The following is an 18,324-nucleotide window of genomic DNA, read 5'->3' on the forward strand; positions in this document are numbered from 1 at the left end:
CTGCGTTTCTATAGTGTTTCAAACATTGTGCCATATAATAATGGATAAATTGGAGAATAGGATACTGTAAGATCCCCTGGGAAACTCATATGTTTAGTAGAGAAAATAGGCACGTAAAGATTTTGTGCCATTTAGTAAAAAGTTCATCAATAGTTGTAGCACAGATGAAGGCATGCTTAACTCAGACTGGGAGTGAGGGAATCTTAAGGTCAAAAAAGACTTCTCTGAAGCAGTAGACTTCAATAAGGGCATTGAGTTTCAACAGTGCAAGAGCAATGTGTGTGTGTGTGTGTGTGTGTGTGTGTGTGTGTGTGTGTCCCTTTTACTGTTTTTGATCCTGAACCCTCACCACCACTGGTAAATTGTCACTCAGATACAGGTCAGGGGTAAAGATGGGAAAAAATGTAGGGGCGGAAGGATTCTGAGAAAGGGAGAAGTGCAGGCAAAAGAAGTGAAGGGTTGCTTTAGAAGTGTATTCTCATGTAGGAATTGGATATTGAGATTAAACTGATTTAAAAGAGAATGAGAATGCTTAATACTTGTTTGCTTGGTTACTCACTTTCAGATAAAAATAGTATTGTTTCTTTCTGTTTGATTAATTTTAGTATTCGGTGGTTTTTGAGAAAGTGACCATTCTTCAGTCCTAGTTCAAATAATTTTTGCAATATTCCTTAACTGCTGATTGCTCTGTCAATTCGTTGGGCATTTCATGAAGCAACATAGTCACATGAAGTATGGGGACTAATGTTAACACAGTACTAGTGGGCACTGGCATGAAATCAGGCTTTGTGTCTATCGTGCTATCAAGGGCTCTTTGGATTCTAGGAAGAGAAAACTCAACCTAATGCAAATCAAGAGGAATACCAATGAAAGCTCCATGGTAACTGAGTAAAAGAGAACTGACCCAGTGACAGGGAGACTAGGAATCAAGTGAGTACCAGAACTCATGTTCTTCCCATTTCCATCTCTAGATTTTTCAGGATGTCTCATCTCTCTGAGTCAGCATCAGTTCTTTTTGCCTATCTGTGTCAGTGTCTCTGTGTCCTGTATCTGTGTCTATCTCTCTGTGTCTGTATCTCTTTTTTTTGTCTCTCTCTCTTTTTCTGTGTCTGTCATTTTCTGTCTATGTCGTCACTTTCATTATGTTTTTAGGTGAGAATGTGTTTTCGCTCTCTTTCTCTTTAGGTCTCTATTATATATTTCACTCTGTTTGCCTCTCCCTTTGTCTCCTTCTGTTGCTCTTATGCTCTGGGTCTTTTATTTATTTCTCTCCTTTAGTTTCTCTCTCTGTGTGTCACTTTGAGTCTGTGTATCTCTTTCTGTTACTCTGTATGTATGAATCATCTCTGACTGTCTGTTTCTCTGTCATCTCTTTGTATATGATCACTGAGTCTGTTTTTCTCCAAATGTCTCTCTGGCTGTCTGTACATGAGTATTTCTCTGAATCTCTGTCTGTGTGGTTGTATCTCTCTATCTCTGTCTCTCTATTTATGTACATATACACATATTTGTATATGCACACAACACATATCTCTCTGTATCTCTCTATATATTCCCTTGCTTATTTGTAAAATGCTCCCCAAATTGTTACTTCTTTTGCTAACAGAAATACCAAAAAGGTCAATTTTATATGACTAATTGCTTATTTCTACTCTTAATTCAAGTTTCTTAAACATGATATCCTGATAAACTTATTTCTTCTTGAGGCAGTCCCCATCAGGCACACATTAGCCACCTTATGGATAAACCATGTTTACTCTTGGTTCAATAAAAGGATGGTCATAAGGCTTGGCCATGTGGCACACCAACTGCTTAGCTAAAAACTGTGGAGAGAATAGATTCTCTGTGAAGGAATCATGGGGCAGGTTCTCCAAAATTTATCTAGTATTGGATAAAGTAGAAATAATTATATTTATTTTATCGACAAAGAAACTGATTCTAAAAGAGGTTAGTAAGTTGTCAAGAATCACAAAGATAACAAAGATGGAGCAGGAGTTGAAACCCAGTCTATCTGAATCCAACAGCCAAGTTCTTCCCACTAGATTATGCCTCTAAAAACAAATCATAAAACATTCCTAGCATTTAACCCAGAAATTCCACTGATAAGAAGTAATTCTTAATAAATAATTTATCTGAAGCTAAAAGTTGTTCATTGGAGCATTATGTATACAACCTAAATATCTCCACATGTTCCAGGATTTGTGGGTCATCCTTTCCTTTAATATGTAAATGAACATATTTGAATTCTCCCACATTCTTTGGAAATAAAATTCCCTCACCAATATCATTGAGAATTACCCTACATGGTCATTGCCACTCTGTTTTCACAGTTTCACTGAACTCTTCATCAGGATGACCAACCTTCCTGTGTGATATATTCTCCATCATAGATTTTTGCATTAACTTTGACTTTCAGGAAAAATTGTATTAAAACATTATTTATTTTTGATTACTAAGTATTTTGTTTTTCTTTAAATTTTGCACCCAGTAGAATGTCTCCTTGTATCACGATAATCCTAGCTCTAATGACTATATAGTTTTTGCCAGAGAAGCAGCAACATGTAGAAGACTGTAATCAATGACCACTTAAATAAGAGACACCTGCCTGTTCTTCCTTTATCTATCTATCTATCTATCTATCTATCTATCTATCTATCTATCTATCATCTATCTATCTATCTATCTATCTAATCTATCATCTATCTTGATCCTACCCTTCAACACATTTAAAGAGCCAGAACCTAGGGGAGGAGGTGGGAATAGGTTTTCTGGAGGCTGACCACTTTAAGGTGAAAAAGATAGCAAGATAACAAAGGAAAAGTATCAGACTACACATTCCTCCCAATTTCAGGTTCATTTGTATATACACAATCCTGGCTAGCAATAGGAGAGAGGAAAATTTGAATTAGTTATAGTCTAAACTAAGCTTTTAATAACCACACATGACTGGGAGTTGTGTAATCTACTCAAGGTGTCATTAAAGGACAGGACAAGGAGATGCAAAATAGCTCAGGTGCAGGCAGAGAATGGGGAAAAAGCATAAAGTGGTTTCACATTTATACCCCACCAAGTAGAAACTATTGCAAAAATTGGTTACATTGGGTATAAAAATATGTCATTTCATCATCTTTTAATAACATAGCATAGCACTAATTAATATAAGAGCCACAAATACCTGTTATTACATGACCTGATTCAGAGAGAAGAAATAAAAATTTTTAGTCATCAGAAAATTTAAAAATGACAAGATTGGTAAAGGTGATACACTAAACTCATCCAGGCATGTTGCTTAGGGTGACCCCAGTCAAGAGCAGGACAGAGTTATGTGAAAGGACAGCAAGCAGAAATGAGCAGGGAAGTTTACTTTTGACGTTTCTGACCGAATATTAACATTAACATGAGATTAGGAAGATAGGATTAGAACTAGTAAATAATCTCCAGAATTCATCATATCTAGCCCCCTGCCTTCAGGCAGGTGAGAGTCTTCAACATCCAGAACAACATACTGTAGATTATATTTTAAAAATCTGCTTAAGGTTTTTCTATTGCTTAGAACATCTATTTGGTAAGCATCTTTTCCAACATTTTTTGACAGATAACAACTTTTTTTGTTCCATAGGTATTTTGCTTTTCCCATAATTCAATTAATGTTTCTAAGAGAGCTTTTCTTAATATTGGAATATTAGTATATTAAAATTCAAGGACTTTAATTAACATATCAAAAAGTACATATGGAAAAAATACCATGAGGTATAATTAATACCCTGTACTAGTTGTAGGGCTATGTCCTTTTTTCAAAGGCTGAGCTAACTGAATCACACCTCACAAATGACTTGTTTTTTTCTTGCAAGATTTTATTTATGTTCAACTTAGTTAACATATAGTGTACTATTAGTTTCAGGAGTACAATTTAGTGATTCATCACTTACATATAACATCCAGTGCTCATCCCAACAAATGCCCTCCTTAATGCCCATCACCCATTTAGCCCATCCCCCCAGCCACCTCCCGTCCAGCAACCCTTTGTTTGTTCTCTATACTTACAAGTCTCTTATGGTTTGCCATCTTCTCTGTTTTTATCTTATTTTTCCTTCCGTTTCCCTATGTTCATCTGTTTTGTTTCTTAAATTCCACATATGAGTGAAATAATATGGTATTTTTCTTCCTCTGATTTATTTTGCTTTGCATAATACACTCTAGTTCCATCCATGTCATTGCAAAAGGCAAGATTATTTTTCATAGCTGAGTAATGCTCCATTATATATATGCCACATCTTCTTCCTCCATTCATCAGTCAATGGACATTTGAGCTCCTTCCATGATTTGACCATTGTTGATAATGCTGCTATAAACATTGGGGTGCATGTACCCATTCAAATCAGTATTTTTGTATCCTTTGGGTAAATACCTAGTAGTGCAATTTCTGGGTCATAGGGTAGATTTGTCTTTAACTTTCTGAGGAAGCTGCAAACTGTTTTCCAGAGTGGCTGCACCAGTTTGCATTCCCACAAACAGTGTAAGAGGGTTCCCCTTTCTGTGCATCCATACCAACATTTGTTATTTCCTGAGTTCATTTTAGCCATTCTGACAGGTGTGAAGTGGTATCTCATTGTGGTTTTGATTTATATTTCCCTGATGATGAGTTATGTTGACCATTTTTTCATGTGTCTGTTCGCCATCTGGACATCTTCTTTGGAGAAGTGTCTGTTCATGCTTCTGCCCATTTCCTAGCTGGATTATTTATTTTTTGAGTGTTGAGTTTGATAAATTCTTTATATTTTGGATACTAGCCCTTTATCCAATATGTCATCAGAAAGTATCTTCTCCAATTCCATAGGTTGCCTTTTCGTTTTCTTTTTTTTTTTCAACATTTTTTATTTATTTTTGGGACAGAGAGAGACAGAGCATGAACGGGGGAGGGGCAGAGAGAGAGGGAGACACAGAATCGGAAACAGGCTCCAGGCTCCGAGCCATCAGCCCAGAGCCTGACGCGGGGCTCGAACTCACGGACCGCGAGATCGTGACCTGGCTGAAGTCGGACGCTTAACCGACTGCGCCACCCAGGCGCCCCTGCCTTTTCGTTTCCTTGATTGTTTCCTTTGCTGTGCAGAAGTTTTTATCTTGATGAAGTACCAATAGTTCATTGTTGCTTTTGTTTTCCTTGCCTCTAGAGATGTGTCCAGTAAGAAGTTGCTCTGGCTGAGGCCAAGAGGTTGCTGCCTATGTTCTCTATGACTTTAATAGAGGTTGCTGCCTGTATGTTCTTCTCTATGACTTTAATAGCTTCCTGTTTCATATTTAGGTGTTTCATCCATTTTGAATTTATTTTTGTGTGGTGTAAGAAAGCGATCCAGTTTCATCCTTCTGCATGTCCCTGTCCACTTTTCCCAACCCCATTTGTTCAAGAGCCAGTCCTTTTTACATTGGATATTTTTCCTGCTTTGTTGAAGATTAGTTGACCATATAGTTGTAGATCCATTTCTGGGTTTTCTATTCTGTTCCATTGATCTGTGTGTCTGTTTTTGTGCCAGTACCACACTATCTTGATGATTGCAGTTTTGTAATATAATGTGAAGTCTGAAATTGTGATGCCTCCCAGCTTGCTTTTATTTTTCAACATTACTTTGGCTATTCAGGGTCTTTTCTGGTTCCATACAAATTTTAGGATAGTTTTTTCTAGCTCTGTGAAAATTGCTGGTGTTTTTTGCTAGGGATTGCATTGAATGTATAGATTGCATTGGGTAATATAGACATTTTTATAATATTTGTTCTTCCAATCCCTTAGTATGGAGTGTTTTACCATTTCTTTGTGTCTTCTTGAAATTCTTTCATAAGTATTCTATACTTTTGAGAGTACAGATCTTTTATCTCATTGGTTAGGTTTATTCTTTAGGTATCTTATGGTTTTTGGTGCAGTTATAAATGGGATCAATTCCTTGATTTCTCTTTCTGCTGTTTCATTATTGATGTATAGAAACAATGGATTTCTGTACATTGATTTTATATCATGGCTTTGTTGAATTCTTATATTAGTTCTAGCAATTTTTTGTGGAGTCTTTTGGGTTTTCCATATAAAGTCTCATGTCATTTGTGAATACTGAAAGTTTGGCTTCTTCCTTGCCAATTTGTATGCCTTTTATTTCTTTTTTGTTGTATGATTGCTGAGGTAGGACTTCTAGTACTATGTTGAACAACAGTGGTGACAGTGGACATCCCTGTCATGTTCCTGGCCTTAGGGAAAAGCTCTTAGTTTTTCCTCATTGAGGATGATATTAGCTGTGGGTCTTTCATATATGGCCTTTAGGATGTTGAGGTATGTCCTTGCTATCCCTACTTTGTTGAGGGTTTTTGTTTTCAAGAAGATGCTATATTTTGACAAATGCTTTCTCGCAACTCTTCAGAGAATCATATGATTTTTATCCTTTCTTTTATTAATGTGGTATATCATGTAGATTGATTTGTGGATATTGAGCCAGACTTGCAGCCCAGGAATAAGTCTCACTTAAACATGGTGAATAATTCTTTTAATGTACTGTTGGATTCAATTTCCTAGTGTCTTGTTGAGAAGTTTTGCATCCATGATCATCACGGATACTGGTCTGTAGTGGGGTCTTTGGTTTTGGAATCAAGGTAATGCTGGCCTCATAGAATGAGTTTTGAAGTTTTCTTTCCATTTCTATTTTTTGGAACAGTTTTGAGAAGAAAAGGTATTAACTCTTCTATAAATGTTTGGTGTAATTCCCCTGGGAAGCCATCTAGCCCTGGGCTGTTGTTTCGGGAGATTTTTGACTACTGATTCAATTTCTTTTTTGGTTATGAGACTGTTCAAATTTTCTACTTTTTCCTCTTTAAGTTTTGGTAGTTTTTATGTTTCCAGGAGTTTATCCATTTCTTCCAAATTGCCCAATTTGTTGGTATATTATTGCTCATAATATTATCTTAAAATTGTTTGTATTTCTGTGGTGTTGGTTGGGATTTCTCCTCTTTCAGGCATGATTTTATTTATTTGGGTCCCTTGTCTTTTCTTTTTGATAAGTCTGGCTAGGGGTGCATCAATTTTGTTAATTCCTTCAAAGAACCAGCTTCCGAGTTTTGTTGGTCTTTTCTGCTGTTTTTTTTTTTATTTCTATATCATTTGTTTCTGCTTTAATCTTTATTATCCCCCATTTTATGCTGGTTTGGGGCTTTATTTGCTATTCTTTTTCCAAGGTTAGGTTGTGTATTTGAGACTTTTATTTATTTATTTATTTATTTATTTATATTTTTATATATTTTTAATATGAAATTTATTGTCAAATTCGTTTCCATACAACACCCAATGCTCATCCCAACAGGTGCCCTCCTCAATGCCCATCACCAACTTTTCCCTTCCTCCCACCCCCCATCAACCCTCAGTTTATTCTCAGTTTTTAAGAGTCTCTTATGGTTTGGCTCCCAACCTCTCTTTTTTTTTTCCTTCCCCTCCTCCATGGTCTTCTGTTAAGTTTCTCAGAATCCACATAAGAGTGAAAACATACGGTATCTGTCTTACTCTATATGACTTATTTCACTTAGCCTAACACTCTCCAGTTCCATCCATGTTGCTACAAAAGGCCAGATTTCATTCTTTCTCATTGCCAAGTAGTATTCCATTGTATATAAAAACCACAACTTCTTTATCCATTCATCAGTTGATGGACATTTAGGCTCTTTCCATAATTTGGCTATTGTTGAAGGTGCTGCTATTAACATTGGGGTATAAGTGCCCCTATGCATCAGCACTCCTTTATACCTTGGGTAAATGCCTAGCAGTGCTATTCCTGGGTCATAGTGTGGATCTATTTTTAATTTTTTGAGGAACCTCCACACTGTTTTCCAGAGCAGCTGCACCAGTTTGCATTCCCACCAACAGTGCAAGAGGGTTCCCGTTTCTCCACATCCTTGCCAGCATCTATAGGCTCCTGATTTGTTCATTTTAGCCACTCTGACTGGCGTGAGGTGGTATCTGAGTGTGGTTTTGATTTGTATTTCCCTTATGAGGAGCGACTTTGAGCATCTTTTCATGTGCCTGTTGGCCATCTGGATGTCTTCTTTAGAGAAGTGTCTATTCATATCTTCTGCCCATTTCTTCACTGGATTATTTGTTTTTCGGGTGTGGAGTTTGGTGAGTTCTTTATAGATTTTGGATACTAGCCCTTTGTCTGATATGTCATTTGCAAATATCTTTTCCCATTCTGTCGGTTGCCTTTTAGTTTTATGGATTGTTTCTTTTGCAGTGCAGAAGCTTTTTATCTTCATGAGGTCCCAATAGTTCATTTTTGCTTTTAATTCCCTTGCCTTTGGAGATGTGTCAAATAAGAAATTGCTGAGGCTGAGGTCAGAGAGGTTTTTTCCTGCTTTCTCCTCTAGGGTTTTGATGGTTTCCCATCTCACATTCAAGTCCTTTATCCATTTTGAGTTTGCTTTTGTGAATGGTGTAAGAAAGTGGTCTAGTTTCATCCTTCTGCATGTTGCCACCCAGCACCATTTGTTACAAAGACTGTCTTTTTTCCATTGGATATTCTTTCCTGCTTTGTCAAAGATTAGTTGGCCACACTTTTGTGGGTCCAATTCTGGAGTATTTATTCTATCCCATTGGTCTATGTGTCTGTTTTTGTGCGAATACCATACTGTCTTGATGATTACAGCTTTGTAATAGAGGCTAAAGTCTGTGATTGTGATGCCTCCCGCTTTGGTCTTCTTCTTCAAAATTACTTTGGGTATTCGGGGTCTTTTGAATTAATGTACAGAACTCAGTTGCACTCTTGTACACTAATAATGAATCAACAGAAAGACAAATAAAGAAACTGATCCCATTCACAATTGCACCAAGAATCATAAAATACCTAGGAATAAACCTAACCAAAGATGTAAAAGATCTGTATGCTGAAAACTATGGAAAGCTTATGAAGGAAATTGAAGAGGATACAAAGAAATGGGAAAACATTCCGTACTCATGGATTGGAAGAATAAATATTGTTAAAATGTCAATACTACCCAAAGCGATCTACACATTCAATGCAATCCAAATCAAAATTGCACCAGCATTCTTCTCGAAGCTAGAACAAGCAACCATCTTTGTTTTAAAATCTAGTTTGTCTGATATCAGTATGGCTATTCCAGCTTTCTCTTGATGTCCATTAGCATAATAAATGGTGATCCACCCCTTTACTTATGATCTGGAGATGTCTTTGTGTCTAAAATGAGTCTTTTGTAAGCAGCATATCAACTGTTCTTGTTTGTTTATCCATTCTGATACCCTGTATCTTTTGATTGGAGCATTTAGTCCATTTACATCCAGAATCATTATTGATTGATATGAATTTAGTGCCATTTTCTCGCCTGTAGAGTTGCTGTTCCTGTATTTTGTCAGTTACTTTCTAGTCTTTATTGCTTTTGGACTCTGTCCTGCTCAAAGTGTCCCCATCAATAATTCTTGAAGAGCTGGTTTAGTGTTCATGAACTCCTTTAGTTTTTGCTTGTGTTGGAAACTATCTCTCCTTCTGTTCTGAATGACAGGTTTTCTGGATAAAGAATTCTTGGATGCATATTTTTCCCATTCAGTACATTGAATATTTCCTGCCATTCCCTTCTGGCCTGCAGAGTTTTAGTGGACAGATTTGCTACTAACCTTATGTGTCTACCCTTGTAGGTTAAGGACCTTTTGTCCCTAGCTGCTTTCAGAATTCTCTATTTATCTTTGTATTTTTTAAGTTTCACTATGATACACCTTGGTATTGACCTGTTTTTGTTGATTTTGAGTAGAGTTCTTGGATCTTGGATTTGAATAACTGTTTCCTTCCCCAGATTAGGGAATTTTTCAGCTATAATTTGTTCAAATAACCTTCTCTCCCTTTCCCACACTCTTGTTCTGGTACTCCTATGATACAGATATTATTGTGCTTCATGGAATAACAGATTTCCCTATATTTGTGATACATTTGTGATCTAATAGCTTTGTTTCTCTCTCTTTTTCAGCCTCCTTATTTTCCATAAATTTATTTTCTATATCATCTATTTGATTCTCTGCTTCATGAATCCTTATTGTGGTTACATTCAGTCATTTTTTAATAAAAATGGCTTCTTTTAAATTTACAGCCTTTGGCAAAAGCTACATGAAAAGCCCTGTTAGGATATTGAGTGGAACTGCATTAGACTTACAAGACAATTTGGGGAAATTAACACCTTTATGATATAGAATCTTTCCAAATTCATGTCTAAGTATATCATAGTTCTGGGTTGGTTTTTTTTTCTGTTATTATAAAATAGGTTATTTTTTACTATTACATTGTGTAATTGGTCATTACTGATATATAGTACTGTTGATTATTGTTTGTTGATTTGTATTCAGCAAATTTGATTAAGTCTTTTATTAGTTATAAAAATTTGTAGATTCCCTTAGATTTACAATGTAAAAAAATGATCAACTACAAATAACAATTAGGTTTTTCTAATTCTTACAATTATTATGTCTTCTTTATTTTCCCATGTGTGAGCCAGACTATCCACTAAAATATTTAATAATGATGTTAGCAGGAATTCTTGTCATTTTCTGATATCCATGGGCATTCTCTTCCAAGCTTCACTATTAGGCATGATGTTAAATGTAGAATTTTGGTCTATGTGGTTTGTCAGTTAGGAAAATCCCTTCTATTCCTTTTAAAACATATTCATTTAAATATTCATTATGGAAAATTGTTCTATACTGTGAAAACCCTTATAAGTGAATTCACCCACTTATTAAGTATTTTTCATAACACGTTTTTCCTCTCTGCTGTGAACTTTCAGTTTACAGGCTCATCTTTAGTGGGTCTTTCTTCAGTTCTCTGATATTTTTTTGATGTGTGTTTTTTCTCCCTTTTCTTATCTCTGCATGTCTAAAGATTTTACATTTGCCTCCACCAAACCAATCAGACTTCTCAGATTAAAACCAGGCCTCAGCTTTCTGGCTGGAGATGTCTCTTCCTAGAGGAAAATTTCAGAGCTTGTTCTAGAGCAGAAGGTGGCTTGCTACCTCTTGACTCTTCTGGCAACAGATTGACACTAACTACAGCCTTTGGAAGCGACCCCAGAATTTTTAGCCATGTTGTGAGGAGGTGGAGGAGGCTGTGCTACAGATATCTCATTTCCAAATACCCGAGTCAGCACGGAGAGGCTTCAGTTTCTGTTAGTTCACAGAAGTTGAGTTCTGTGCCATCTTTTTATGGTTATAACTTTATACAGCAAAGGGTCTAAATATTGAGTTTAGACATCTAAATCACCCTTACTAAGGTATAAAAAATCTATTCTCTACCCAGTAGCCAGTGTTCTTGTGAAAAAGTAATTCTGATCATGTCATTCTCCAAAGTTCTTATATTCGCATACAGGGTTCTAAATAATCTTGCCCTTATGTTATCTCTCTGAGCTTTTCTGTACCACTCTTCCTTTTATTCTTTGACCTCAAAATATGCATATTTTGATGTCTTTTAAGTATACCAATCAGGGTCCTATCTGAAAGTTTTGAAATTGTAGTTCTTTATGGAAATCCCTCCCCCAGATATTTGCATTGTTCAAAGTCTCTTTTCATTCAGATCTCTGCCTAAGAGATCTGTCAACTTCTCAGAAAAACTCTTCTTGATCCCTCTCTATTCTCTCACCCTTTTTTCCTCTTTATGGCTCATAGTATTATAAACATTTATTTGTGTTTATTATCTATTTCATCTATTTGAATGTCAGCTCCATGAAAGCCAACCATTCATTATAGTCAGTGCTGTATCCTCAGCTCTTGGAGTAGTACCTGCCACATAGTAAGGGCTCAGTAAGTATTTGTTGAATGAGTAAATAAAGTATCAAATTTGATCCTCAAACACTGTTTGATGTCAGTGTGATTATTCCTAATGCTTCAGAATCAGTGAAGACACTATATTGCAGAAGTTAAGTAACTTTCCCAAGGCTACACTGATAATAAGTGACAAAGATAACTGTCTGTTGCATTACATATCTTTCCAGAAACAAGAGTCTATCAAAACTTGATTATGAGTGATGTGTTATGCTAGGTATCCAGAATTACCTCATTTATGTTTTTCTCAAGATATAAGTTAGTTCCTCTAAAATAATTTTTTGCTTTTAAAACCCCTTCAAATAATTTTCCATTGCACTTAGAAAAAAATTCACACTTTCAGCATGGCCTTAAAGTCCTTGTATGATATCCAAATTCATCTGGTCCCTCTTTTTCCTTTTACTCACAACATTATAGCTGTAAAGACCTTTTTTTTTCTTTATCTCAAACACTGAGTCCTTACTATTTCCAACTCCAATCAGAGTTTTTCATTTGCTATCTTCTCTCAAAAAACTTCCCTAACTTGTTTCATAACTTATTTCATATTCATATCTTAGCTCAGAGAGGACTTCCCTGATCATTGTATCGAACCTTTTCACCCCTGCTCTCACCACTCTCTATCCCAGTATCCTGTTTTTATTTTCTTCATGACATTTAATGCTATTTGGAATTATTTTTTTATTTTTATTCATTTATTTTTGGTCTTGTCCTGTTTCCACTACAATGTAAACTCTCTAAATATATGAACCTTGTCTGCCTTTTTATTATTTTGTCCCTAGCACCTAGGATAGTGACTAGCAAAAAGAAGGAACATAGAAATAATTATTGGATGAGAATGGTGATGATAATCACTTGTTGAGTTCTTACCACATACCATGCATTGCATGGAGCCTTGTATCTGTATTATTCCTCAAAAATACAATGAGATTGATACAGTTTTTAGCTCAATTTTAAAGGCAATGAAACTAAGAAATATGGTCAACAATTTGCCTAAGATCAGACAACTAAGAAGTGAATGCATGAAAAGAATCCAAGTAATTTTTTTTTAATTTTTTAAATGTTTATTTATTTTTGAGACAGAGAGAGACAGAGCATGAATGGGGGAGGGTCAGAGAGAGAGGGAGACACAGAATCTGAAGCAGGCTCCAGGCTCTGAGCTGTCAGCACAGAACCCACAGACCGTGAGATCATGACCTGAGCTGAAGTCAGACGCTTAACCGACTGAGCCACCCAGGCGCCCCAAGAATCCAAGTAATTTAGCTTGAGTGGTAGTGCTCTTCACCTCAATTAAAATGAAGCAATGAATAAATTATTTAGTTAATTGGTTTTGTACTCTAAATTGTCTCAGAATTGTGATCTTGCCTCCATGTTGTATTTTAACTTAAGTAGTGGAACATACCTAACATTGGGTAGAATGAATCAGTTCTGAAGAGTGCAAAGAAAAGTGTACTGGAGAAACCTGTTGGAATTGAGTTTTCTAAAATCTCTGGCTCCTCTTAGATTTGCCCATTGAAATTGCCAAAATACCACTATTTCCCAAGTGATACATCAACCTTATTCTTAGAAAAGAGGAAACATTTAAAAAATTGGCTATTTTAGTATAGTAATTTACATGTGAAATATTCTATAGCGTAGACTTCAGAGATTCAAGTTAGACAATCTCACTTTCAACCATCTGTTTCTAACTTCACAACCTTAGATTTGACTGTCCTCTTTCTCATTATAGTTTATTGAACACTACATGGAGTAACCAATACATTTTCTTATCTTCAAATCTGTAGCCATTTTCTAATGAATATTACCCATGGGGTACAATTAGTCTTATGCCAAGAGGGAAGAGACAATATTCTAAAAAGCTGTTTTCCTAGTTTTTTTATATGGATGGCCAACTCCCCATCTAGAGAATCATGAGGAGCATAAATCCTCACTATGATTCACCTAATTTTGGCTCAACTAATTCCATGTTTTGGCAGTTGCATCTTAATACCAGTTACTCCAGTAAGACCTTTTGGTTGCAAGTAGCAAAACCAAACCAAAGCAGATTAGGAAAAAAAAAAAAAGGGAAAGAAGAAAAGAAAGAAAGAAAGGAAGGAAGGAAAAAAGAAAGAAAGAAAGAAAGAAAGAAAGAAAGAAAGAAAGAAAGAAAGAAAGAAAGAGAAAGAAAGAAAAAGAAAGAAAGAAAAGAAGGAAGGAAGGAAGGAAGGAAGGAAGGAAGGAAGGAAGGAAGGAAGGAAGGAAGGAAGGAAGGAAGGAAGGAAAGAAAGAGGAATAAAGTTTAAGGATAAGGAATTGTCTCACAGAGCTGAAGGGCAGATATTTACCAGGCCCCAGAGGGTGACTGGAGCCAAACAAAGACTGAAAAGGCTTCATCTCTTCATCTCTCATCTCTGTTTACATCTACTTATTTGTTTTGTACTTCTTTCTCCCTCCCTTCCTCCCTTCCTTCCTTCCTCCTTCTCTCACTCCCTCCCTCTCTTTCTTTCTCTCTTTCTCTCTCTCTTTCTCTCTTTCTTTTCTTTCTTTCCTTCTTTCTTTCTTTCTTTCTTTCTTTCTTTCTTTCTTTCTTTCTTTCTTTCTTTCTTTCTTTCTTTCTTTCTTTCTTTCTTTTTCTCTTTTCTTTATTCAGTTGAGATTTGGTTTTTCCTTCCATTCAGTAAACTATGGCAACCCTTCAGCTCTTAATGTACATGATACATTTCCCACTACAGTCTAATACTAAGTCCTAATTCCAAATTTCTAGGGGAAATATTCTTATCTGAATAACTGTGATCAGGCTTCCACATCTAGCTCAGACATAATAAGGAGTGTGCAATCACAAAGTACAATAAATGGCTTCTGGGAGCCCACACCTATGTATTAGTAGTGGGAATAGAAACAAATATTTCCCAGACAAAAGTAGACATATAATAGCCCACTATTCTTTTTTTTCTTGCTTTTGAAAATATACTCCATTTAATAATGCTTGATTAACTTAAAAACAATAACTATCATGGTTTAAACACTGTATTAAACATTTATTAGACATATTCTGTGTGTTCCAGGCACTATGCTGTGACTTTGTAGGCATCATTTCCTTTAATTTTAAGAACCCTAGGAGAGTTAATGCCATTATCTCCCTTTTCTTTATTTTTATTGAAGTGTAATTAACACACAGTGTTATATTAGTTTCAGGTGTACAATATAATGTCTCAACAATTCTGTACATTACCCAGTAGCCCACTATTATTAATTATCTTCATTTTAGACAAAATAATCTATGTTTTAAATCAAATAGATTTCCAAATTAGCTACACAGATAAACTAGGTTATAATTAATCAGATAAAAGTTTTCTTATAAAATATTAACCATTCCAATACATTTAAGATATAATGTATTTGCATACAATTTTTCAGGAATTCATCTATTTCACAAAACAAAGTACATCTTTATAGATTTACAGGGATTGGCATTAATGACCAGTTTTCTAAGGAATGAGAAAATATTATTTTATACTATATTGCAACTCTAACTTTTCAAATATAGTTTTACTTTAGTTGAATGACACAATATTTCAAAATGAGTACTTTATTATTGTTTACTTTTTTCAAGTGCAGGCAATATCTAGATTGGAGTATAATTTGGGCAATTGTTTCAGAGATCAGAATACACTATCAGGCAGTTCTTGTTGATTTTATTATGCCTATGTTATGCATCTCATTTTCTCCTCAGTTGTTTGAATAATTTTATGTAAATCAGCATTCTTTATTCATCCTCAAATTCTCATTTTCAAGTCCAAGTCTGTATTTTGGAACAAGTACAGTTTTGGAAGCTTTTTTTAAAAAGTTGAGAAAAAGATATTGTGATCAAATAAAAAAAATTGAGATACATACATGATTTCAGGAACTACCTAAATATAATTATTAGATCTACAGCTCCAATGCTAATCTCTCTTCCTCTATTTTGTCCCACATTCTCAATCATCTACATGACATTTCTCTTTGGAATCTAAATGATACCTCGAATTTAATATGCCCCCAACCTCCTGCCAACAGTCAGCCCCTTACTAATTTTCTCACTACAACAATTGGCTCCACCAATCTCCCAGCCTCCCCAATTCTACTATCCCTCATCTTTCACACTATCAAGATCTGTACATTTCCCACCATGAAATCTATTTTGGTTTCTGCCCTTTCATTCAACATTTGTGCCACCTCTCTTGTCCTTATCATCCAATCTTTAGATTATAGCAACAGGGTCATTTCTAGCATTTCTTTACTCCAGTGTTTGCTATATAATTGTTAGAAGTATCTTTGGAAAATGAAATTTTTATGAGATCGCTCTCTGTTCCCATTATTTTGAAATAAAATTTAACAACAACAACAACAACAACAACAACAACAACAACAAAAGCTAACACTGGCATAGTACTTGATATTCTACAGCCTCTTTAAAGTTCTTTACATGTTTTGATTTCTTTAACTTTCTAAATCCATAAAGTAGGTTACTATTATTATTTTCAATTTACAGAAACCAGAGAAACAGAGTGCTTAAGTAATTTGCTAAAGTTTCACAGATAATAAGTAAGGTTTCCTGAATTTATCAAACTCTTCTGCTTATTACTTTAACCACTTACCCACATTTGTTCCCCGTATCATCTCATTGACCTTAATTCATTAAGAGTAAATGCAGGTCCCACTGAAAGGCTGTTTTAATGGAAGTGTCCAATAGTAAAGCCAAGGCTAATAAATGGAAGACATGAGCCACCCAAATTATTTAAAATACACACACACTTGCATTTACTTTAAGGGCAGCAGGTTTTTTGCCAGGTTTCTAAATCATATGTGCCAATATGTTTTCAATTTTGGCCATGGTAAATCTGTCCCTCATTTAAAGGGAAAGGAAAAGACTAGATCATCACACAGATTTATAAACAGGGAGCTGTACTTGGCAGATGTTGATGTGGCCTTAACCTCTCCAGGTTTAGCAGCTGGACTTAGACACTGTAATGATTGCTCTGTCACTCTCCAATTTGTGACTAATCCAAACTGCCTCCTGTTCTTGGGGGAAAGCAGCCATCTGTGAAGTGATTGGTCATATCAATTTTATGTTGCAAAGTTCTCATTTGCAAAGACCTATTTCTGCCAGCACACCTAGAGAAAGCTGTCAAAAGTCAAACTCCTACTCCGATCCCCCCATCCCGAGTCAGCACTGCCAGCACAGATGAGTCCTTACTTAGTTCTCTGCATCCCTCTTATCCCTCCTGTCATTTCTAAGAAATGTTAGATTTTTTACCAGTAGGAATAGAGCATATTGGATATTACATTCTCTGAACTTCTGAAAAGAAGTGATATAATACAGTGAGGAGGAAAAATAAAAAGCAGACATGAACCAAGCAGAACTAGGCTTGTTTTAGTCTTTTCTATTTACTGTATCTACCAGTACCAACAAACCATATCTGTTTTCTCAGCTTCATAAACTCACTTGTAAAACGGGGATAGGTCCTAACTTACAGATTTGCTATGTGGATAAAGTGATATAACATGTGTAAAGTATCTGGCACTCTACATCACTTGTCATGATGAGCACTGGGTAATTAAAAAAAAACTTAAAGTATCTGGCACTGAAAAAATTAAGGATATTATGTACAAAAATATATTTAATATCTATCTAGAACATCTAGTGTGTATTTAAAATGGAAAAACATGGGAGGAATACCACTTACACTGTTATAACACCAACAAAAAACTGGATAAACTGGAAATTCATTAACCCCAAATCTAAGAATACTCAGGCATTTTCAAGAGAAGATAGGACACAAGTACTTTCTTACCTGGTGCATACGTAATCAGACACCAGTAAGATTTCAACTAAAATTGTTATCAAACTGGTAAAGGCCAAGTCTGGGTTAGCAACAGAATATGGAACCCTATAATGTCACACAGTTCAGGGGAATATGCACTCATTTCAAGACTGATTTCCATGAAACTAACTGTTTTAGAATAGCAATAGTTCTGAAAAAGCATTCCTCATTATAAATGCCAGGGGGAGCAAAAGTATAACCACTGTGGGAAAGGGGGGAAGACCATCAAGATCCTTTCCCCTACAGAACAAAAGTCTCAAATGGTGGACAAAAATGGCAACAAATACTGTCACCCCTAGGGCACTCTTTCTCCTTGGAAAACAGGGCAAGTTTATGAGGATTTGAGAATTAAAAAAAATTGTGCATGTCTTTAAGCTTCCTTTTATATTGTGGAGTTTTGAAAGTTTTTAAAAAATATTTTGGATAAAAGTCACTTGTCAAATGTGTGATTTGCAAATATTTTCTCTCAGTCTGTGACTTGTTTTCTCATTTTCTTTTTTTGTTTTGTTTTGTCTGTTTATTCATTTTAAATGTCTATTCTTGAGAGAGAGAGAGAAAGAGAGAGCAAGCGGGGGAGGAGCAGAGACAGGAGGCAGAGGATCCGAAGCAGGCTCCACGTGTCAACGCAAAGCCCTATGTGGGGCTTGA

The sequence above is a fragment of the Neofelis nebulosa genome, chromosome X (genome assembly GCF_028018385.1).
Source record: "Neofelis nebulosa isolate mNeoNeb1 chromosome X, mNeoNeb1.pri, whole genome shotgun sequence".
NCBI lineage: Eukaryota > Metazoa > Chordata > Mammalia > Carnivora > Felidae > Neofelis > Neofelis nebulosa.